At 45.5% G+C, this 24,497-nt stretch overlaps 1 pseudogene; it reads left to right on the top strand.

The window, feature by feature from the left end:
* Nucleotides 1-19,859: 19,859 nt before the first annotated feature.
* On the top strand, nt 19,860-21,410 carry LOC101428096 (tubulin alpha-1C chain pseudogene; annotated as a pseudogene).
* Nucleotides 21,411-24,497: the final 3,087 nt, after the last annotated feature.

The following is a 24,497-nucleotide window of genomic DNA, read 5'->3' on the forward strand; positions in this document are numbered from 1 at the left end:
AAGGGGCTCTTACGAGGACTGAAGGGGACACACACACAGCGAGTGCTGAGCCAGGGCCCACAGTGTTTTTAAAAAGGAAAAGTGCAGCCATGCCTGAGGATCTAAGTCCTTTCTGATGATCATATTTTTGTTTTAAGATTTTATTTTAGAATAATTTCAGACTTCAAGAACAATTGCAAAAAAAGTGCATAAAATTCCCATATACTCCCCTATCCAGATTCCCCAAATATTAATATTTTACCACATTAGTTGACCCTTATCATATTCTTTCTAAATATATACATATATAAATATACACATATATGTGTATATTTGTATATACTATATATAATTTATATTTACTATTTAGTATTAGTTTCCTCTTGATGCTATAACAAATGATCACATACTTAGGGGCTTAAAACAGCCCAAACATATTATCTTACAGTTCTGGAGGTTGGAAGCCCAAAAATGGGTATTAAGTGGGTAAATCAAGGTGTGGACAGACAGGTTCCCTCTGGAGGCTCTAGGGGAGAAGCAGCTTCCTGCTTTTTCTAGCTCCTAGAGGCTGCTTACATTTCTTGGTTCGTGGCCCTTTCCTCCATCTTCAAACCCAGCAGCAGCATCACATGACATTTTTTCCTCTATGATTGTGTCTCTCTTGCCTCCCTCTTTCCCTTATAAGGACCCTTGTGATTACATTGGGTCCACCCGGGTAATCCAAGGTAATCTCCCCATATCAAGATCTACAGGTGAGTGGATATAGCGCACGTGGTTGAATGCCCGTTTCCCACATACAGTGTCCTGGGTTCAATCCCAAGCCCTGGGACCAAAAAAAAAAATCTTTAACTTAATCACATCAGCAAAGTCCCTTTTGCTGTGTAAGGTAAAATACTCACAGGTTTTAAGGATTGGATGTGAACATCTTTGAGGATGGGGCATTCCTTCGCATACCATAAACAGAGAGTAATTTTCAGATACAATGATGACACTTTTGCCCTAAGTATTTTAGTACATATTTCCTAAGAGCCAAGATTTTCTTTTATATAACACAGTAAAATTATCAATACCAGGAAATTAACATCAAAACAACATATTCTCTAATCTACAGACCTTATTCGAATTTCTCTAATTGTCCCAATAATGTCCTTTGTGAAGGGTCACACGCTGCATAGAACTGTCCCATCTCCTGGCACTCCTTTAGTCTGGGTTGCTTCCTCAGTCTTTGGTTGTCATTTGTGACCTTGACAATTTTGAAGACCAGTTACTTTGTAGAATCTTCCTTCAAGTGGATTTGTCTGTTGTTTCCTTGTGATTAGATTCCAGTTGCACATTTGGGGGATAATTATCAGAGAAGTGATGCAGCATCCTTCTCAGTGCGTCACATCTGAGGTCTCTCCCATTACTGGTGAAGTCAATTCTCCTCTGTAAAGTTACTGTTTTGCTCTTAGTAACTGCAGTAGGCTGAAACATTGCCCTGCCTCCCCAAAGATACCAGGCCCTAATCTCTAGAAATTGTGAATGTTACCTTATATGGAAAAGTTATCTCTGCAGACATGATTAAATTGCGGATCTTGAGATGAGAGATTATTCCAGATGACCAGGGTAGACTCTAAATGCAGTCACACGTCTCCTATAACAGAGAGGAGGAGGGAGGCCACGGACAGTAGAGGAGTAGACAATGTGACCTCCGGGGTAGAGATTGGAGTGATGTAGCCACAAATCAAGGAATGCCAGCAGCCACTAGAAGCTGGAAAAGAAAGGGAACAGATTATCCCCTAGAGCAGTGGCTCTTAACCTTTTTTGTTCCATGGACCCCTTTGCCAGTTAGGGGAAAACCATAGATCCCTTCCTTAATAATACTAAGTGTATTATTTAATAAATATATCACACCTATCCCAACACGTCCCCACAAGAATAATGTTTTTGTGAATTTCAATTCAAGCTCACGGACCTCTGGTTAAGAACTCCCGCCCTAGAGCCTCTGAAGGGATCACAACTCTCCTGACTCCCTGATTTCGACCCAGGGGAACTGATTTTGGGCTTTTGGCTTCCAAAACTGTAAGAGATTAAACACTTGTTTTAAGCCACCGTGTTTGCGGTGATTTGTTATAGCAGTCATGGGAAACTAACACAGTAATTAGTAAGCATTTTGCTTGGTGGTACTTAGGACTGTATGACACTTCCATTTCTCTCTGAACTTGAACTCTGTTTACTATATTTTAATTATTGCAATAATAAAATAGCTATATTAATCAATCCCTATGTTTCAGGAGCTAAGTACTGAACATATATGATCTAATTTAACGATCATCATAATGCTATGAGGTTGATACTCTTTGTATACATTTCAGAGATGAAGAAACTGAAGCTCAGAGAGAGAATAAGTACCCTGCCCAATGTCACACAGCAAGTGGCACAGCTGGAATTTGAACCCAGGAAGTCAGGGTGCAGAACCCATACTCTTAGCCCCTTCACGTTCTGTGCCTTATTCTCAGGAGTGATTATATCCCACTCACTTGATAGATGAGAAAACTGTCATCCTGTCTCTAAGCAACTTCCTTCAGTGCCCCAGTCAAGCCTCCTGAATCCAAGCCCAGGAGTGTCTCTACCACAACTGTATCAGCCAGCCGAAGGGGCGCGGATGCAAAATACCAGAAACTGGTTGGTGTTTACAAAGGGTATTTATTTGGGGTAGGAGCTTACAGACACCAGGCCATAAAGCATGAGTTACTTCCCTCACCCAAGTCTATTTGGAGCAAGATGGCTGCCGACGGCTGCGAGGTTCAGGCTTCCTGGGTTCCTGTGTTCCTGGGGCTTGCTTTACTCTGGCTTCCAGGTTCCTTCCTTCCTGGGGCTGGCTTCTCTTTCCTCTGAGAACTGACTTCCCAGGGCTCCAGCTTAAGACTTCAGCATCAAACTCCAACATCAAGATTAGGAGAAACTGAGGCCCCTTGATTCCATGGGGCACCTGACTCCCCCAGGAAAGCTCCACCCAGACAACCTGGTATTTGCCACAGCCGTGAGCACCAGAGGCTGCTCAGAGAGGAGTCTGTATCTGTTTTAACAGACCCTGGCCCTTTAAGATGCAGAAACATTACGCGCTAAAATAAGAGCCTCCAGCTTCAGTGACCACCAGACCAAATGCCCATCTGTTCTTTGTGGTCCCAGAGACCCCTGGCACTCTCTGTGTTGCTGGGTCCATGTGCCCTGGAGCTTTCTGGGGTGAGGATCATTTCTAGCTCCTCCAGCTGTTCCTGCTTTTTCCTCAGCTGCCCCAACACCACGCACGTGTCCCTTTCCTACCCCCTGATATGTCATTCAGTCTAAAATCCCTGACAAAGTCTTTTTCCTGCCAGCATCAAAGAACAGTTCTGTCTCCCACCAAACAACCACATCCCCGAGGCCTAGCTTGTCCAATTTACGGTGGTTGGAACCTGGACTGGGATTAAACAGCTGGTTCTACCCATTAATAGCTGTGAGCTCTGGATCTCCATTTCCTAATCTATAAAATGAAGTGGGATTGGAGCGGTTATTTCCAGGCCAGTTCCACATCCCATCTTCTCCATAGATTCTAGATAACGCACCTTAAATACCAATTCAGATGACCTCCAAACAGGCTTCTCCTGAGGACAAAGACTTAGAATCAGGCTGGAGAAAGGAGATAACTCAGTTGCTGATATATATTTCATGCCCTCCTAACATTTCTTTGGCTAATGGATTGACCCACTACATGTGATATGGAAAATGGCAAACCTTCCTTATGGCTGATGATGAGGTTGTAGAAAGCAAACGAAGAGGATAGTCTTTCAGAATGCAAAGTTCTCTTATCTAGGAAAATAAGAGTCATGCTAGAGTTCCTTGACATGATGAGAATGCAATTTAATTTTCAAGTTCAATTAATGCTTAATGTTCTACTTTGTATGGTGAGCAAGTTATTTGCATCAACTGAAAAATGAAGTAGGTTGCCTATGTGAAACTCCTCATGCCAAATATTGTGACTCAAAAATATTAAATCCCAATGAGCTGGGGCCAAGCAAAGATTGACAGATGAATGAGGTCCAACTTTTGTATGGTTCGGCTCTCTCCCAATGCCTGACCAAAGCCAACAGCTCAGTCTCCTCCTTGCATCCTTGTTTTCTTAATTCCTACTATACTCGCAAGTAGCATGACGTTCACCCATACCTAAGGAGAGGCGGGCCCACAACATTGTGGTTAAGCTCTCGAGTCAAACTCCCAATGGGTTTAAATCCTTTTCCCCCATACTCTGTGGCTTTGGACATTTTAAGGAATCTTCTTAAACCTCAGTTTCTTCATCTGTATGCGAATAAGAGAAGTGTCTTCCTCTTAAGATGGACTAGAGCAGTGCTTCTCAAATGCACATGAATCACTTTGGGATCTTGTTAAAAGAAGATTCTAATTCAGTATGTCTGGGACTCTGTTTCTGGTGTGACAGGGTAAGGTCCTAACAAACTATCCCACACAGAACAACTACAAACTCTGAACAAAATACAAAAGGCAATTACCTGAGGTCTCAGGAGAGTGGAAAAATAAAACCGATTGTGGTGGGGAGCTGAATCTTGGGGGAAGGAACTAGCGTGGGATGAGTTTCCCATTTTTGAGACTCCGATCTGAGGGCAGGCCACAGTCACAGCACAATGCAAGGCAGCTAAAACTCTGACAGAAAGCATGCCAACTTTCTGGTCTAATGGAACATGATGGAACCATCAGAGACATAGCGAGGGACAAGCCTAGAATAGAGAGGACAGAGAAGGGGACCCCACATTCTGGGTACAAATTCAGTCTAAATCTCTAGCTGACCCCTAATGCATATACAGAGCAGACAAAGGACCTAAAGCTTAGGGAACTAAGAGTTTAACTGCTGCCCACACAGGTGATATAGAGCTTGCAGTTCGAGTCTAGCCAACTTAACTGCCTGCTAAATTAAAAAGATCAACCCTCTGGAACAAAATAACAGAATCTATAATTTCCACAACAAAATATTCACAACATCCAGGATAAAATCTCAAATTACTCAACATACATAGAACCAGGAAGATGTGAGTCATCTTCAAGGGAAAAGATAACTCAACGAAGCCACCCCTACATTGACCCAGATTTTCGAATTATCAGACGAGAATTTAACGCAACTATTAAACCTATGTCCAATGATGTTAAGAAAAATATGCTCCTAATGAACGAAAAAATCTCAGCAGATAATTAAAACTAAAAAAAAAAAAAAAACCTGGAAAGTAAAATTTTAAAAGTCAGTGAACTTGAAAATAGATCAATACAAAGTAACCATTCTTGGGAAGCGGACTTGGCCCAGTGGTTAGGGCATCCGTCTGCCACATGGGAGGTCCGCGGTTCAAATCCTAGACCTCCTTGAACTGTGTGCAGCTGGCCCATGCCCAGTGCTGATGTGTGCAAAGAGTGCTGTGCCCTGCAGGCGTGTCCCCGCGTAGGGGAGCCCCACACGCAAGGAATGCGCCCCGTAAGGAGAGCTGCCCAGTGCAAAAGAAAATTCAGCCTGCCCAGGAATGGTGCCGCTCATACGGAGAGCTGACACAAGATGACGCAACAAAAAGAAACACAGATTCCCATGCCACTGACAACAACAGAAGCGGACAAAGAACACACAGCAGATAGACACAGAGAACAGACAACTGGAGAGGGGGGGAGGGAGAGAAATAAATAAATAAATAAAATCTTTAAAAAAAATTATCCATTCTTAAGAAGAGGAAGAAAAAGATTGAAAAAGAAAATTAATAGAGCCTCAGGGACCTGCGGGACAATATCAAAAAGTCAGAAATAAGGGTATTGGAGTCTCCAAGGGAAAAGGAAAGAATGAGACAGAAAAATATATATTTGCAGAAATAATATTCAAAAACTTTCCAAATTTGGTGATTCAGTAGATCTGGAACAGGGGTTGAGATTCTGTCTTTAACAAGCTCCTAGGTGAGGTCGATGGACATACTTTGGATAGGGTCTAGACCAGTGCTGCCCAGTAGAACATTCTTCAATAGTGAAAATGTTCTATATCTCCACTATCCAGTACAATAGCAACTAGCCACACATGGCTATTGAGAACTTGAAATGTGGCCAGTGTAACTCCAGAACTGACTTTTTAAAAAATTTTATCTAACTTTAGTTAATATAAACCTAAATTTTCTTTTATTATTATTATTTTTAAAAGTACCCCCTCCCCATAGTTATCTTGTCTGCTCATTTTCTGCTCACCTCTCCAGGAGGCACTGGGAACCGAACCCAGGACCTCCCACATGGCAGGTGAATGCCCAGTGGTCTGAGCCACACCTGCTCCCCGCAGGCTGTGGCATCAGCTTGTTCAGGTGTCTGCTCATCGTGGTGGGGTGTGGTGTCTAGCTATTGTTGCAGCAGGTGTGGTGGCTGCTTGTTTTCTTTAGGAGGCACGGGGACCCAAACCCAGGGCCTCCCATGTGGTAGCCGGATGCCCAACTGGTTGAGCCACATCCATTTCCCTAAACCTAAATTTTAAAAGCTACATGTGCAGGCAGCAAATGTAGCTCAAGTGGTTGAGTGCCTGCTTCCCATACACAAGACCCCGGGTTCAATCCCCAGTACCTCCTAGAAACACACAGAAAAAACAAACATCTGCTCACTGGGGAGCAGATGTAGGTCACTGGTTGAGGCTGAGTGCCTGCTTTCCATGTATGAGGTCTTGGGTTCAATACCCAATACCTCCTTTAAAAAAAAAAAAAAAGCCAAATGCGGCTAGTGGCTGCCATGTTCAAAGGTCCAGGTCTAGAGGATTCAATGGATGGTATATGTAAAGAACTCACATGATACTTGGTACGGAATACTAGAACAGCTCTCAGTATAAACCAACCATCAGCATCATCAAGAGCCACTCACTTCACCCCTTGCTCAGGATCGTCCCTGATTTTCACCAAACAGCCTGGGACAAGGCACAGGTCTTCATAGCCCCCGCTGGCTCGACAGCCTAATCATTACTGACACAATGAGGTTCTGCAGCCTCCTCTGCAGCTCTCTTACCTGTGGCTTTCGCTTCCCTCTTACCCCACCTCCTTTAATTCCCCTGTGAGTAAAACCATGTTAGTCGCCTTTGGAGGAGACTGGGGACACTCACTATATACTCCTTGTGCCTGGAGGACCCTTCAGTCCTTCCACTGAAATGGCAGGAGATTTTTTATTCTTTGCTTCAAGGCAGATTTGTGGCTGCTCTAAGACACCGCCAGGGCTTTGGGGAGCACTTCTGTTCCATCTCTGCTGTGCTCCTGTCCAGGCTCGCACACTCAGCCAAAGCACTCGTAAGGCTTACGTCTGGGTGTGAATATCTATTGACTTTATGGGGAGGAGAGAATATCATCATAATCAAGCCGTTTCTGTACGACATAAGCGGCAGCCCCCAGGAGCGCCTCTAACCGGCATGTTCGTTCTCCAGCTGGAAGAAGTGTGGGAGGAAGGAGGGAATGCAGAGTGACCACATTCCCCTTTCCCTAGAGGAGGAAGAGGGAATTGCCCGGAGGTACTTCCTGGTTCCAGGAGGACCTGCAACAGCTCTGGAGCAGCCTCCGGAGGTCCCAGCTCTGTCCTATACAAGCTGTGTGACCGCGGGAAAGTTCCTTACCTTCCCTGACTCTCAGTTTCTTCATATGATAAATGGAGCTGTAGTGGCACCTATCTTATAGGGCTGTTTCGTGGCTTTAAATGTGAAAATAGATGTAGTGCCAAAGAGAAGAGTCAGCTTGAGTGTCCTAACAGTCCTAGACAATTTTTTAAGTTCCTTTGATCATAAATGTCTCCCTGTTTCAGTGCCTGAAATTTCACCACTAATTTATCTTGGCTTAAGGCTATAGTGAAGAATTACACTGGGGCCTCATTTGGCCCTTAAACTCTAGAGTATTCTAATCCAAGGCTTCTCAAAATTTAAAGCACACGCAGGTTACCTGGGGATAATGATAAAATTCAGATTTTTGTTTCCTAGGCCTGGGGCGGGGCCTAAGATTCTGAATTTCTAACAAGCTCTGGGTAATCCAGGTGCTGCTGTTCCACTGACTTAAGGTAGGAAGACCCTAAACATTTTGCTGCACATCATAAAACTGGTTTTCCTCACAGGGATTATCTTGTTCAGCATGACACACAAAGTGTCTAAATAGTTAGATAAGGAATCGGAAATGTGCTGATAATGCTAACTAACATTTATCTGGGGCTTATTGCATATCAGACATTGTGCCAAGTGCTTTAGATAAACTAATTTATTTAATCCTCACATCACCCTCATAAGGGAGGTTTTATTATTAACTCTATTTTGTAGGTGTAGCAGCTTTGACTCAGAGAGACAAGACATTTTCCCAAGGGCACACAGCTAGTGAGAGAAAGATCAGGATTTGAAACCAGGACTATCTTGCTCTATGTAATTCACACTACGAAGTACTGGTCTTTAGCAAGGTCCCTCGCCCAGAATCTTCATTTTATTGTGAGAGGGAGACTCAGTAGCCTAAAGTGCTAGCTCATAATCTGTCAGCGATTCCCATGTCTGCCTGCGTATTAGAATCACGTGGGGAGATTTTTCAATGCACCGATGCCCAAAGCCCATCACAGACCAACGAAGTCAGCATCTCTGGGCATGGGACCCAGGTTTCAGTACTGTTAAGCTTTCCAGGTATTTTGAATTTGCAGCAAGGAAGAGAATGACTGGCTTAAATCCTGAGCTCTGGCCACTAAGAGGGGAAGTGCAATGGGAAAAACCAAAGACTCAGCAGAGAAGCAGTAAAATACTTTGCATATATAGCGCACAAGGTAAGTGCTCAATTGAAGGCAGTTGATTGTACTTTGTAGGGAGATGAAATCTACCTACTCCCAGAGCCCCCACTCACTTCATAGAAGCAAAGAGCTTTGACAAGGAAAACGGGTCTTGATGTTACTGAGATAACTGAGGTCAGGGAGTCACAAGAAATAACCCAAAGTCACAGAGGAAAAAGCGGTGGTCCAGGGTTTGAGCTTCATAGACTCTTGCTAGTTGGCTGTTCTTTGAGCCACACCTTCAGTGTTGTCTCCGGGAGCTAAAGGAAGGGTTGAAACCACCAAGAAAGTCAACGGGGAGGAAAATTGTTTCTTGCAGCAGGAGAAAGAGAGAAGGCGATTATTTGGGCCAGTGCTCCCAGATCCCATCTTGAACGCGTCTACCACCCATCACCCCGCTGGATAACTGCACACAGTTACGAAGTTACAGTTCAAACTAGATGCTGTGGCCTACATTTGGGAAACAAAATAATTCACTCTGCTAAATTTGGTGCTGGGTTTCTTCGTTTATAAATCCAGCCCAGGGATCCAGGACAAATAAAACTCTATTCCCTGGGCGGGTTCAGATGAGGCATCCATTTTTATTACCAACCCAATTAAAGCTCCCTAGAATCACAAGAAGTGGCAAGAGGTGGTGAGGCGTTCAGAGAGCTCCAACTCAGATGTCTGCAGAGGCCAGGCAAGTAATTTTAATGAATGATGAGAGCGAGGTGGATCCTGGGAACGTAAGGGCACATGCCCCTCTGGAAGAGGCAGCTGCTACCCTGCACTGGCCAGCGCACGCCAAGTGGAAGTGGGAACCCGGGGTTGTCAGCCCCAGCTCCATCGCTTACAATCATGCCGACCTCGAAGCGCCACTGTAAGGAGAGAATGACTTCACACATTGAAAACCTTAGAACGCCGCCTCTCCTAAAGGACAGGCACAATAATTGCTACCTATTATTAAGTTAATAGTTTTGAAGTTAGGAATTCTTGGAGCCAGTAATGGAGGCAACGGTATTCATGCTCTTCTCAATATAGAGAGACTAACTTCATGGGATAAGATTGGGTTGACTGAAGAATCTTTTAGTTTGGCTGGAATGCTGGCCACACAGTACAATGACACTGAGATGCTCCTGCTGAGCGTAATCTCATTTGACTCCTGTTTATGTATTTAATTTAAAATTTGGGCCACTAATTTATTCTTATTTTATGCAGTGGCTTTAAAGTATAAAATCTTTTGAATTAAGGCATTCTGCGGAGGGAATAAAAGGCTTCTAGGTAAGGGAACAGTTGAGCACCACTGTTTAAAGAACAGAAGAATGTTATGATCACAATATAAAAGAATTGAGTTTGGCATCATATATGCCTAAGTGCTTGACTTTATAATGATATTCAAAAGGAACTCACTAAACCAACTCTTCATTGTGAATAGTAAATAAAGGGAAAGAAGAAAACATTCATTCTGCCTTTCCTAAAAGAACTGTACCTCTGGCTAGCCAAATAGTATATAAAAAGTTTTTCTTCATAGATGTATTCCAAATAATAAAAGGATACAGAATTATAGAATTTGAATATCACCATTTTGCAATTTCTTTAGAATTAATCAATCTAGGCATTGAGCATCAGTAGTTGCTAATACTGCAAAAAGTGCACAATACCTGCAAAGAAGTAGTCTTACAGCAAGTCTCCTGCTCTTTGTTCTTACTCTCCTTTATTTATTTTGTGGTTGTTTTTATGGTCTCCTTTAATAACGTATATCAAGCAGTACCGTGGCTGGGGGAACGTCTATCCCTACCCAGGAACACCGTGCTCTGTTAGCCGTCTCCTTGGGCTCCAGCAGGTCAGCCTGCCCTGGCCGCCATTCTCAGCTTGCTGCCCATTTTGGTAATTCTGACCTCCTTGCTTCTGAAGGCTAAGGGCTACCACCTGACCTCTGCTGCTCCCAGACCCTATTGTCCTCATTGCTGCTAGGACACCTGTTCTGTAGCAGCATCGCCTGTCAGCCTAGCTCTCAGAGAACAGCCACCACAGAGCTTCTAATTGATGCTAGTGCCCGCCTCAACGGCACATTCCCTATGGCCTCAGTAAAAAGAATACTTACTAGGTCTTCTCAAGGAATGGTCAGTGGGTGTTTTGTTTTTTTTTTGTCTTAATTTATAGATCCTCACTCACTAGTATTCCCATTTCTCTGTGCCTTTGGTCCCTTCTTCCAGTCTGCCATCTCTGCTTTATTCAGTGTGGGCCAATTCTCCAAGCTTTCCAGCACCTGGGACCCTTGAGATGATGTTAAATCTTGAACCACAGGAGAGGGCACCAGATTGACAAATTCCCTTTTATAGCCTGCCTCCCTTGATCCAGCACCCTCAGGATCCACCCCAAGACACATTCTCCCAATTCCAGGTCCTGCTAATCATCTGGAGTTTATTATCTCTGCTCTCTAAACAGATCCAGCAACTTTACAGGCAAACCATGCTGGGACTTAACTCTAATTATTGGTCTGATGGCCAGGAAGGGGAAGTGGTGGCAGATTCTGAGTTGGCAAATGGTACCTTTTAGGGCCCTGTCTCATTTGAGGTTTCTACATAATTTTCAAGCAAGGGTGGCAACAATCTTGTAACAAGGGGGAGTGGTCCACATTTGCAGGCTCAGAGGGTTCGGGGAAATCAAGAGATTTGAGGTTCTCAAGTGCATCTACCCACATATCTTCTTCTCAAGTCTCAGGGTATGGCTCCCTCCCTATCAGGGCTCTGACTCTGGCATTCAGCTTTCTCTGAAGTTTAATAACTTTCACAGTTGTGCTTTGTGCCTGGTCTTCAGCTCATTCTGCTTCCAACTACAAAAGAAGAGGATTTCTTTAAATACTTCCAAGGAGGCTCTCTGACTCTTAAACTTGTTTTTAAGTTATGATTAATAGATCTGAACCTGTCATTTCTCTGTTCAGTGTATTCAAGGAATCAGAGGAACTTATCAACAGCTGCTCAGTTTTAGAATTCTTGTAAGTTATAATTTCCCCCCAAGTCTTTCAAATGCCAGAGACACTACACAAGTTAGTACATCTGCTTCCACCCATCATCCATGCCAGTGCACCACAGGTGAAAGCCCAGCATTGCCCTTCTGCATGTGCCAGGGGATATCAGTATACCACCTACTACCAGTGGTGGGGTTTTCATTGCCTTGAAGGCAGCAAGTGCTCCAACTCCAGAATCCCGTACTTAGAATCTGTTTCCTAGGACCACTTCTGGTATCAACTGTCTTAGGCTGGATTCCCTAGAAGCAGAGCCTGAGATGAGCATGTGTGCAAGTCATTTGTTGAGAGATGCTCTCAGGAGAAGAGAAGTGAGGGAGGCAGGATAGGGCGAGGGGGTGGGGGAGCTAAGGAAGCATGAGGTCTCCGCTGCAGTCTAGCTTCCGCCTGATCCCACAGGGACCTCTGGATCATGAGCTGTACCAGGCTTTAGGTCCACTTGAGGCTAGGGACCTCTGGAGTAAAGAGGGGGTTGGCTCTCCCCCAGCAAAGGCAATTCAAGGGAGCAAACGAGTAGCTGTGAGCCATCAACTGCCAACACTCCCAGCAGCCAGATGGCAAAAGGAGATATGAATGGGCCAAAAACAGCATCTGCTAAATGTCTTTAAATTTTACTTTCTAAATTTGCTTCTGGTTATAAGACCATTGATTTTATACTTTAATTTTATATCCAACAGATCCTATATTAATTCAGTCATTTACCTCTAGATTAATTTAGTTCGTTTTCTACCAATAATGAGTTTGATTTCTTCTTTTTTCCAAACTTTATATATTTTGTTTCCTTTAATTGCCTTATTTCTTTGACCAGGACCTCAATAAATCCCCATCAAGTATGATGTTTGCTATAGATTTTTTTGTAGATAACCTTCATCAGATAAAGTTCCCTTCTATTCCTAGTTTGCTAAGAGTTCTTATAAAAAATAGATATTAAAATTTATCAAATTATTTTCTGCACCTGTTTTAGTAATCTTACTATCCCCATATTACATATGGGGGAACTAAAGCTCAGAGGACTTAAGTAATTTATCTAAGAAACACAGCTGATAAGTGAGGTGGGCACTTTTATTATCCCTATCTTACATATTTTAAAAATTGGGGCACAAAATATTTATTAATTATTGCAGTGGTTTTAACAAATTCTTTGGTACTCTTCCCTCCAGATGGAACTAAATTCCTCTCCCTTTGAGTGTGGGCTGGGTTTAGAGACTCATTTCTAATAAATAGAGTATGGATTTTCCCTCTCCTTCCCCTCAGAACCTTCAGTGGCCACTGCATTCACATCAGTGATAAAAGTTCTTCGATTGCTAGAATCACAATAAGTTTTCAGTAGAATAATACCGGTAATACTACTTTAGTCCATTGCTCACTCCCCAGTCCTGAGGATTCTGGGATGGCGACGCCTGCTCCGCCTCTAACAGAGAGTGGGCTTAGATCCTATGGAGGAGGTTGTTAACGTAGGAATGGGAAAATGTGGGAGGGGTAGGGTTGGGACATATGGGAATAGCCTATTTTTTAACGTAACATTTATGTAATCTAAGTACCTTTATAAAAAAATTTTAAAGCATATTAAAAAAATGGAAATGGAAAAATGATAACGTTATGGAGAAGAAACCTAGCAGCACCACCTTAACTGAGTGACCAGGATGAACATCGCCAGTATTAAGTGACGTTGATATCGCGTACGTGCCGTCATTGTCACCCCCCCCCCCCGCCCCGGCTATAATGCAAGAAGGGCGCATCACCTCTGTGGGATTCGTCCCCCAAATCCAAAACCCCAGACGACTCTTGAGAAACTATCAGGCAAACCAAAGTCGAGGGACATTCTACAAAATATCTGACCGGTAGTCTTCAAAACTGCCAAGGTCATGAAAAGCAAGGAAAGACTAAGAAACTATCACCAGTTGGGGAGACTAAGTATATGTTTTTTGTGTGTTTTTTTTAAAGGTTTATTTACTTATTTATTTATTTTTATTTCTCTCCCTTTCCCCGCCCCCTCAGCTCCCATTGTCTGCTCTCTCTGTCCATTCGCTGTGTGTTCTTCTGTGTCCGCTTGTATTCTTGTCAACGGCGCCAGGAATCTGTGTCTCTTTTTGTTGCGTCATCTTGCTGTATTAGCTCTCCACGTGTGTAGCGCCACTCCTGGGCAGGCTGTACTTTTTTCGCGTGGGGTAGCTCTCCTTACGGGGCACACTACTCGTGCATGGGGCTCCCCTATGCAGGAGACACCCCTGGGTGGCACGGTACTCCTTGCGCACATCAGCACGGTGTGTGGGCCAGCTCACCACACGGGTCAGGAGGCCCTGGGTTTGAACCCTGGACCTCCCATGTGGTAGGCGGATGCTCTATCAGTTGAGCCAAATCCACTTCCCGACTAAGTATATGTTGACCAAATGCAATGAGGTAGCCTGGACTAGATCCTGGAGCAGGAAGAGAACATTAGCAGGAAAACGTGACATCTAAGCAAAGTCTGGAGGCTAGCTAGCAGTGTTGCTCTTAATATTGATAAGTACATAATGGTTACGTGAGATGGTAACATTACGGAAAGCCGATTGAAGGGAATATGGGAACTCCCTGAACTGTCTTTAACACTCTTCTGCAAATCTAAAATCACTCCAGAATTTAAAAATTAAAAAATAATAAAACTGGGGCTCAGAGAGGCTAATGAATTTATCAGATATCATATAACTAGTAAGAGACTTCCCAGGATGGAAACCTAGACCTGTCTAAGATCCCATACTTCAGTCATTCTTTTCATTCATTCAACACTTATTGAGCACTTACTATGTTTGGCCATAGAGGTTCTCAGATTACTTTAATATTGTCCTATGTTAAGTCTGAATGAGAAAAAGGGAATTTCCAGAAAAAGGAGGGAAAAAATAGCTAGACCTATTGAAATACTAGTCGAATGTGTATGTAATATTTTATGATTTTTAATAAAGAAATCACCTCAAGGGTTCTTCTAAGAACCATTATTAAGGGCCATTATTAAAGATTTTTAAATCTTAGCTCTTCCAAAGACTTAACTCTTTCTTCCCATCCTGCCACACAATCCAGTCCAGAGACAGGATAAGCTTCTAAGACTTGGCTCCCTAAGATGCAAACCCACTGCACAGCTTCCCAGAGACCATTCTACTGGGCTGCTCAGCATCCCACCTGGAGTTGAACCCAGCTCTCTGGCCTCTGGAGACAAGACGGTCCTGCCCCTTTGGAGCCCATCTTCTCCAATCCAGCCAGGCAGAGCAGAGCTGAGAACATCCACTCATTCAGGTGGGCACTCAGCTCAATTGCCCAGGCTGAGCCCCACTCAGGTGCCAGGGGCTGGATTACCAGAAGGACGTGGTCTTTGTCCTCAGGAAACTCACAGGCTAGGTGGAGAGAATGACAAGCAAGCAGAGAAATTGCCAGATGGCGTGACTGGCACTGCGATGGGGGTAGGCAGGAGAGTCTGGGGGCACCCCGGAGAGGAAAACTAATCCTGGTCATGGGACTTTCCAGGGCAAAGAAGTGGGAAGGAGGGATAGAAATGTTAAGCATAAAGACATATGCTTGTGCGTTTTTTGATTATTTAAAAAGAATTTTTCACACCTATTGCCTTATTTGAGCCTCACAAACATAAAACTGATCACGCAGTCAGAGTTGGCATCATTATATGCAACAACATTGATGGATCGCAAAATCAGTATGCTGAGTGAAAGAAAGCACACCAAAAAAGCACATACGGTATTATAAATTCTGAATATAGACTTCTAGAAAGTGCAAGCTAATCAATAGTGGCAGAAAGCGAATCAGTGGTTCTTTGGAATGAGATGGGAAAAGAAGGGCACGGAGAGGCTGCAGAGATACGAGGACACTTTGGGGAGTGGTGGATATGTTCGCTGTCGTGATTATGGTGCTGTTTTCACAGGTGTATTCATGTGTCCATGAAATTATACACTTTAAATATGGGCAATTAATTATATGTCAATTATACCTCAATAGAAGCTAGGGGAAAGTTTAAAAAGGAAAAGTCATTTTTCACAGCCTCACTAAAAGAAAAGAAAAAAGACTGTGAAAGAGTCAGAGAAGGCATTATTACTACATGGTACAGATAGGAAAACTGAGGCTCAGAAAGAGTAATTGGCCCCAAGTTACACAGCTGGGAAGGGGTGGGCCCAGGGCTCCAGCCTTGACTCCTCACTGTGTCTCCAAGCCACAGAGGGACACTCCTGAGCTGGGCGGCCACTGCCTCCTGGCCCATCTGGGTGGGCTGAGTTCAGTGGAATTAGGGCCAGCACTGAAGTTCCAGCAGACCTCCAGACACAAATTGCCATGTGTTCAAATCCCAGCTCTGCCACTCCCCGTGGTGTGACTCTCTGCATCTCAACTTCCTCATCCATAACACAGGAATTATAACAAGACAAACCTCAGGGGGTTGCCCTGCCCCAGTGTAGGTGTGGGGCCTGGTATGTAGTGGGCACTCAGTAAATGGTAGTGCTGATTATTGTCATCTCCCCTCCCTTGTTGGGAGAGATGAGGCTGTAGCTGGGATCTTCTGCAGGTGTTTTTGATTACAGCTTGTCCTCACCCAGGAGAATCCTCTCCTCTACCTGAACAATTTCATGCCACACTAGCAGAACTCATCTGGGACTGCGTGTTTGCACCTGGCAACGTTTCCTAGGACCAAAGGGCATGCTCTGAGGCAGTGGAATTGAGACAAACTCAGAGGGTCTGATTAATAACCCAGAGGGAAGCTGGAAGGTGGTCAAGGTCAAATGAGCATAACTGATGCTCTGCACACAGCGTCCCCAAAGACTTATCCCTGCCTTCTGCTATTTCCTCCAAGCTTCCTTAGATGGGGGGTCAAGGGAGCTAGTGATCAGTCTCACTATACCCCCAAACGGGCAACCCCCCACCACCACAGTCTGTGGGGAAGGAGGAGGAAAGGGAGCAGTGGGTCTCAGAATGCGCCCATAGAACAGGGCCCGAGTGTGGGAAGAATTACAATATTAGGGAAGGTTGTCTTGGAACCTCCCAAAGGCCACATTCTAATATCTTCCCCAGCCCTCAGACAGGTCCCCTCTCCCCTCACCTCCAGCTCAGGGTAAGAGGGCTTCCCACCTGGTAGAAAAGAGTTAAAAGATGTGGTCTTGACTTCTGACCCTGTCAAGTACCACTTGTGGGCTTGGCCACGTCGGTCCACCTCGCTTTGCCTCTGTGCTCACTGGAAAATGCATTGGGAGGCATGGGTGGAGCAGACTGTGAGGCACCTGGAAAGCCTCACGAAGGAGTCTGGTGCAGGTACCCCTACCATGGGAAGGGCAGGGGCGGAGCAGGCCTCAGGGACAACCGGCACCAGGGACTCGCTCCCGTCACTTTTCTCTCTCTGCAATGGGCTGCCTTCTCTCAGGCTGGCTGTCTCCTTGAGGCTCACAGCCCCTCAGCTCTGTGACCACAGAGGACGAGGCTCTTCTCGTCCTTCTCCTCCCCCAGCCCCCCAGTTCTAAGGGAAGGGCTCTGATAAGCTGGCTTGGGTCATGTGCTCACTCCCAGACCAATCAGGGCTGAGGATGGAAGAATATGGCCGCCCCCTGGTCAACTCCATACCAGGGGATGGAGGGCAGGGAGGAGGAGGAGGAACTATAAGCCACCAAAAATGTCTTCCTGGAAAAAAGAAGAGAAGCTGGGCAGACAAAACGATAAATGTCCACTACAAGGAGGTCAGACACGATGGCCTAGGAACCAGACAAACCCCTGATCCTGACTGCATCACAGCTGGTCACTGAACCACTGAGCTGATAAGCTGAGCTGCCTCCCTCACTCTGGGCAGGGTGCCAGGACCCCATGAGAGACGGAAGAGAAAGCACTCGGTATCCAAGGCTGGAAGGCTCCAAGACCAGCTTCCTCAGCACTAGACCTCTGCCTACAGTGATCCTCCAGTACCAGGTCAGTTTGGGTCCTCCAAGAAGCAAACACCAAGTTAAGTTTAGGTGTGTGAGAAGTTTACTGGGGGAAATGCCTGCTTAGGGTAAGGGAGAGGGAGCCCCAGCACGCAAGGAGAGTGTCCAGACCAAACCACAGATCTGACCCCTGTGAAAGGAGAGGGGATTGGACAGGTAGAGCCTGGGAGCTGGTGAGTTCTGAGACAGTCTCAGCCAGAAAAGCAGGGAGACCTGAGCAAAGTGGCCCATTGAAGGGGTCCCATGTTAGATAGGAATGGCCAGGCATTGTCACCCCACTGTGCCCCATCTTTGGCTGGGAGCATTTGGGGGAAGCATAGCCTGGCATAAGCATCACAGGAGGGGAAGGCTGTCAATCAGCTAAGCTCCTGCAGCAGGTCTCCGTGTGTGTGTGTGGGGGGGGTGGCTCTGAGAGGCACACCTCTGTGGCCACTGCAAGAACCCAGCACATTGCCTAGCACGTGGCAGATCCTCAGTGACTGTTGTTGGATGTTGACTGTAGAATAAATATATATTCTGTCTAGCCTCACAAGGCAGAACCAGTGGATGAGAAGTACAGGGAAGTGGAATCCAGCCTGGAGTAATACCAGCCAACAATTAGGAACTACTATGTGCCATGTACTGTTGCATATTTATGTGCCATGCATAGACACATAAACATATACGTACATATGTGGATATTCATAGTATACTATATATTCATAGTATATGTAGAGAGAGACACACACAGTTAAATGAGTTTAAACTTCACAACAATCCTCAGAGAGATATTAGTCGTCCCCATTGAGGAAACTGAGGCACAGTGAAGAAGCATTCCTTGTCCAGGGTCACACACTCAGCTTGTAAATGGCAGAGCAGAAATTCAAACCACCACCCTGGACCGCCTCTTGAAAAGCTGAAAGGAAGAGCAGGAGTACAGAACTGTCAGCCAAACAACAAAGCTTTGCTAAAATGCGACAAGTCAAGGGGCCTCTGTTAGGAGACCGAACTCCCCATTTTCAGAGAGTGCAGCAAAATAGCCATTTTGACGATTTGTTCAGTAAATCTGGTTTTGTGGCCAGGCACCAGGGCCAGGGTGAGGGCCAGGGGATTCAGGTCAAGGTGGAAATGACCCAGAGCCCCATGGCCACTGGATATTGAATAGTTTCTAGGTGCCAGGCACCTTTCTAAGGCCCTTTTCAGTACTTGCACACGTAAAGTATTTGTCAATTCTACAACAACCGTAGCACTAATTAGCTTTACTTTATAAAGGAAGAAACACAGACTCAAGGTCACGCAGCCAGGTCAATCCAGCCCTGCCTCCTGTGCACATTTGATGGCTCCTCTGGGCCAGAAACCCACAGACACCAAATGCACATTTCCCTCATTTCTTTGGCTGCCTGCTCTCTGAGGCGGAAAGGCTTGCCGGCCCCTGCCCAGGGCAATGGCAGTGGCTCAGAGGAACATCCCCACCTCACTCCACTCCAGTTCTCTGGCCCAGACACGCAGCCGTCGTTGACACTGTCTTCTGAGTCTTCCTGAGCTGGCATGTTCTGACAATTGCTGGTAATTGGATGCCACTGGCAAATCATTAGCCCCCTCTGTTCCCACCTCATGAACAGCCTAGCTCGGCTTGTTGCTACGGAATGCCTAACACATTTTGGCTCTGGCTGGAAATTGGATCCAATCTGGAAAGTCATTCAACTACAACAGGGATCTGAAGGGAACAGCTGAACAGTTCAACCCAGACTTCTGTTTTCTGTCCTTCCCTGGGGCTCTCTGAAGGGGTTCAGGGCACAGCAAGGTGGGCGTCTACCTTGAGAGGCCCAGGAAACCACCTGAGTATGTGTGAAGACTGAGGGGCAGAGAAGGCAGAGCTGAGAGAAGGCCCAAGCCTCCCTGTGCTGCACCACTGTTTGCTGTGTGAGCTTGTGCACATTAGTCACCTTCTCTGGGCAATGTAGTATAGGCTAGGAGTTTAGACGTTGGTTTTAAACAAACTTGGGTTTATGTTTCAGCTCTGACACCACCAGATGGATGACCTTGGGCAGGTCCTTTAACCTGTATAAGCCTCAGTTTACTCATCTATGACATGGAAGTGATAGCACTTATGTCTAGGATGACTGAGAATTAAATAAGAATGCATGCACCGACTGCTTCTCCCCCGGACTCCTTGGTAGTCTGTCAGTGGGAGGTTTTTGTCGCCGTCCCTTCGCCTCCTCCAGCCCCCACAAGTCCCCATCATGCGTGAGTGCATCTCCATCCATGTCGGCCAGGCTGGTGTCCAGATTGGCAATGCCTGCTGGGAGCTCTACTGCCTGGAACACGGCATCCAGCCCGATGGCCAGACGCCAAGTGACAAGACCATTGGGGGAGGAGATGACTCCTTCAACACCTTCTTCAGTGAGACCGGCGCTGGCAAGCATGTGCCCAGGGCAGTGTTTGTAGACCTGGAACCCACGGTCATTGATGAAGTTCGCACTGGCACCTACCGCCAGCTCTTCCACCCTGAGCAGCTCATCACAGGCAAGGAAGATGCTGCCAATAACTATGCCCGCGGGCATTACACCATCGGCAAGGAGATCATTGACCTGGTTCTGGACAGAATTCGCAAACTGGCCGACCAGTGCACAGGGCTTCAGGGCTTCTTGGTTTTCCACAGCTTTGGTGGGGGAACCAGTTCTGGGTTCACCTCCCTGCTGATGGAACGCCTTTCTGTTGATTACGGCAAGAAGTCCAAGCTGGAGTTCTCCATTTACCCAGCCCCCCAGGTCTCCACAGCTGTGGTCGAGCCCTACAACTCCATCCTCACCACCCACACCACCCTGGAGCACTCAGATTGTGCCTTCATGGTAGACAATGAGGCCATCTATGACATCTGTCGCAGAAATCTTCATATTGAGCGCCCAACCTACACCAACCTTAACCGCCTTATTAGCCAGATTGTGTCCTCCATCACAGCCTCCCTCAGGTTCGATGGTGCCCTGAATGTAGATCTGACAGAATTCCAGACCAACCTGGTGCCCTATCCCCGCATCCACTTTCCTCTGGCCACATACGCCCCTGTCATCTCTGCTGAGAAAGCCTACCATGAGCAGCTTTCTGTAGCAGAGATCACCAATGCTTGCTTTGAGCCGGCCAACCAGATGGTGAAATGCGGCCCTCGCCGTGGTAAATACATGGCCTGCTGCCTGTTGTACCGGGGCGATGTGGTTCCCAAAGACGTCAATGCTGCCATTGCCACCATCAAGACCAAGCGCACCATCCAGTTTGTGGACTGGTGTCCCACTGGCTTCAAGGTCGGCATTAATTACCAGCCTCCCACTGTGGTTCCTGGTGGCGACCTGGCCAAGGTCCAGCGAGCTGTGTGCATGCTGAGCAACACCACAGCCGTGGCCGAGGCCTGGGCTCGCCTGGACCACAAGTTTGACCTGATGTACGCCAAGCGTCCTTTGTCCACTGGTACGTGGGGGAGGGAATAGAGGAAGGAGAGTTCTCTGAGGCCCGTGAGGACATGGCTGCCCTCGAGAAGGATTATGAGGAGGTTGGGGCAGATAGTGGCGAGGGAGAGGATGAGGGTGAGGAGTATTAGCCCGTCTGCTGCAGCTTTACACTCCTTTTTTTTTTTCGGGTCTTATTTCTGTTCTGTGAATCTGTCCATTGTGGCTTTATGTGGTCAATAAAAGTGATGTTTTCATTTTAAATGTCAAAAAAAAAAAAAAAAGAATGCATGCACCAATGTTCATAGAGGCATTATTCACTATTGTCAAAAGTTGGAAGCAACACAAGTGTCCATCAGCAGATGAATGGATAAGCAAAATGTGGTATATACATAGGATGGAATATTACTCAGCTGTAAGAAGGAATGAAGTTTTGACATACACAACAACATGGATGAATCCTGAAGACCTTGTGTTGAGTGAAGTAAGCCAGTCACTACAAGACAAATATTGCATGACCTCACTGATATGATCTAAGCATATTGAGCAGACTCACAGAGATTGAGTCTGGAAGATGGGCTACCAGGAGACAGAAAGAGAATAGAGAGTAGTGAGATGATGCTCAATCTGGACAGAACCTATGATAAGGTAGAAGGGGGTGCTTTGGCAGTGGACAGGGGTGATGGTGGTGTAGGGATGTGAGTAGGGTCAATGGTGCTGGAGTTTGAGGGTAAGCAGTGTTAGACTATCCATGGAACTGGGGGAAGGGCTGAAGGAAGGAACAGGTGAACTCTGACGGGGGGCGGGGTGAAGGTGTGTGGTTGGAACTACAACTATAGGAATGTTCTTTGGACAAATATGGCAGGGGAGGGTCACTGATGCAGGGTGTCGGTGGTGGGGGGATGTGCGGGAAAGGGTGTACCTGGGACATGCTTCTGTGGAATATGAATGTCTTTATTTTGTCATAGGGTGTTATCTCAGTAGGTGGAGACCCACATAATAAACACAAAATATTAAACTCCCATCTTGGGGAGTCTTGCTACATTCTCAAATAGGCAGTACCTAATAAAAGAAAACAGACCAATATGTCAATATTAATGCATGTAACCATGAACTTTATTCTTGTAAAATTGAAACTTAGCCTAATAATTACTATTTCCTAAGAGTTATCTCCTGAAAACCAGCTTGTTACTCAAATGTGACCTCTCTTTAAGCCAAACTCAGCAAATAAACACACTACCTTTCCCCTGGTGTGGGACATGACTCCCAGGGATAAGCCTCCCTGGCACCAAGGGATTAATACCAAACACCAACTATGGTGCATTTGGAAAAATACCTTGACCAAAAGGGGGAAATGTCAAGTAAAAAAGAGTTTTTTGGCTAAGAGATTTCAAACTGAGTCAGGAGGTCATTTCAGAGGTTACACTTATGCACATCTCAGGCAGATCTCATTGTTACTATGAACAAAGCCTCAAATAGGTATGCTTCTGAGGGCTCTAGAGCCATCCAGACACTACAGACAAGGCACATAATCCTTTGAAATCAGCAGCCTGTTGATGGGCCTTACCTTGGAATATATGACAACCTATTTCCCCAATATTTCCCTACACATGATTCTTTCACCCCTTTTATTTAAACCTATAATTAGCATTATACATGTTAAATATATGTCTCAGGGGAAGCAGCTGTAGCTCAAGCAATTGAGCTCCTGTTTACCACATGGAGGGCCCGGGTTCAACCCACTGGAGCTTCTGGTAAAAAAGAAAAAAGAAAGGGAAGGGGAGGGGAGGGGAGAGGAGGGGAGGGGAGGGGAGGGGAGGGGAGGGGAGGGGAGGGGAGGGGAGGGGAGGGGAGGGGAGGGGAGGGGAGGGGAGGGAAGGGTATCCCAGAACTGTGCAGTGAGGTGCAGGCCCCCACATGATATGGAGGGGTGCAGACCCCCACGTGGCGAAGCAACACACCAAAAAGATGATAACACAGCCAGATAGAAGAAAAAAATACATATATATATATATACGCACACATATATGTCTCAGATGGGAAGTGGATATGGCTCAACCAGTTGGGCACCCATCTACCATGTGGTGATTCAGGTCCTGGTGCTTCCTAAAAGAAGACGAGCAGATGCCACCCCCACCACAAAATAAGCTAGACACCACCCCCCACCCCCTGCAAAATGAGCTAGACACCACCATCCCACACCCTGCAAAATGAGCTAGACACTGCCCCTGCGGCAACAAGCAGATGCCACAAGCCAGCAGACACTGCAGCTCACAGGGAATGGATGTGGCTCAGGCCACTGGGTACTCCCTCTCATATGGGAGGTCCCAGGTTCAGTTCCTGGTGCCTCCTGGAGAAGGTGAGCAAATAATGAGCAGACAGGCAAGAGAACCATTTGGGGGAGAGGCGGTATAAATACAAGAAAAATAAAACTTAAAAAATATATGTCTCAGAGACTTAAATCTTTGGACTTAATTAAACCAGTTGAGCCCTGAATGTCAGCAGAGTTGCAGCTAACACCTACTCTCCAGATCATGGGACTCACCCAGGACAATGAACAAAATGATGACGATGGACAAGCCCCATCCCAAAAAAACAAACAGTATCTACAACTGCAAGCAAAACAGTTCCTTCCCTCTGCCCAATAAGATCTAAGCCCCCTCTCAATCTGAGGCAAATCGGGCATCACCATCCCCAAATCCTCAAGACTGAGGAATGAGCAAACATAAGGGGGTAATGCAATCATGGGTAAAGTAAACTTCTGAATATTGTAGAAATGGAAGAACATGTAACATTGTTATAAAGATAGTGGTTATCAGAGGTTCTGAGGGGAGAGGGAGGCTAATAGTTGGAACACAGAGCTTTTTTAGCACATTGGAATTAAGTATAAACCAAAATGTAAACTCTAGACCTTTGTTAGTGCAATGCATCAATATTTTTTCATCAATTGTAACAAATGTGCAACACAATTGTAAGATGTTATTAATTGGGGAAGATATGGGAGGGGGAGGAGGTGGGGTATATAGGAATCCTTTATACTTTCGATGTAACTTTTCTGTAATCTAAAACCTTTTTGGCATTAATATTTATATATGCATTTAGAGAAAAACTGGTAAAATATTAAAACTTGAAAAAAAATCTAAAACCTTTTTAAAAATAAAGTCTATTATATTAAAGAAAAAAGAATGCAGTGCCTCACACACAGTAAGTACTTAATAAATAGCTGTTAGTCTTATCTTCATCATGACCACTTACTGGGCAAACGTATTTCTGTTCTACCTGACATTCATCTATGGTGAATCCATCACACAGAACGTGAAATCTGGAATCAGTGCTGTCTCAATCACATTT

This window comes from Dasypus novemcinctus, chromosome 19 (assembly GCF_030445035.2).
Source record: "Dasypus novemcinctus isolate mDasNov1 chromosome 19, mDasNov1.1.hap2, whole genome shotgun sequence".
NCBI classification, from domain to species: domain Eukaryota; kingdom Metazoa; phylum Chordata; class Mammalia; order Cingulata; family Dasypodidae; genus Dasypus; species Dasypus novemcinctus.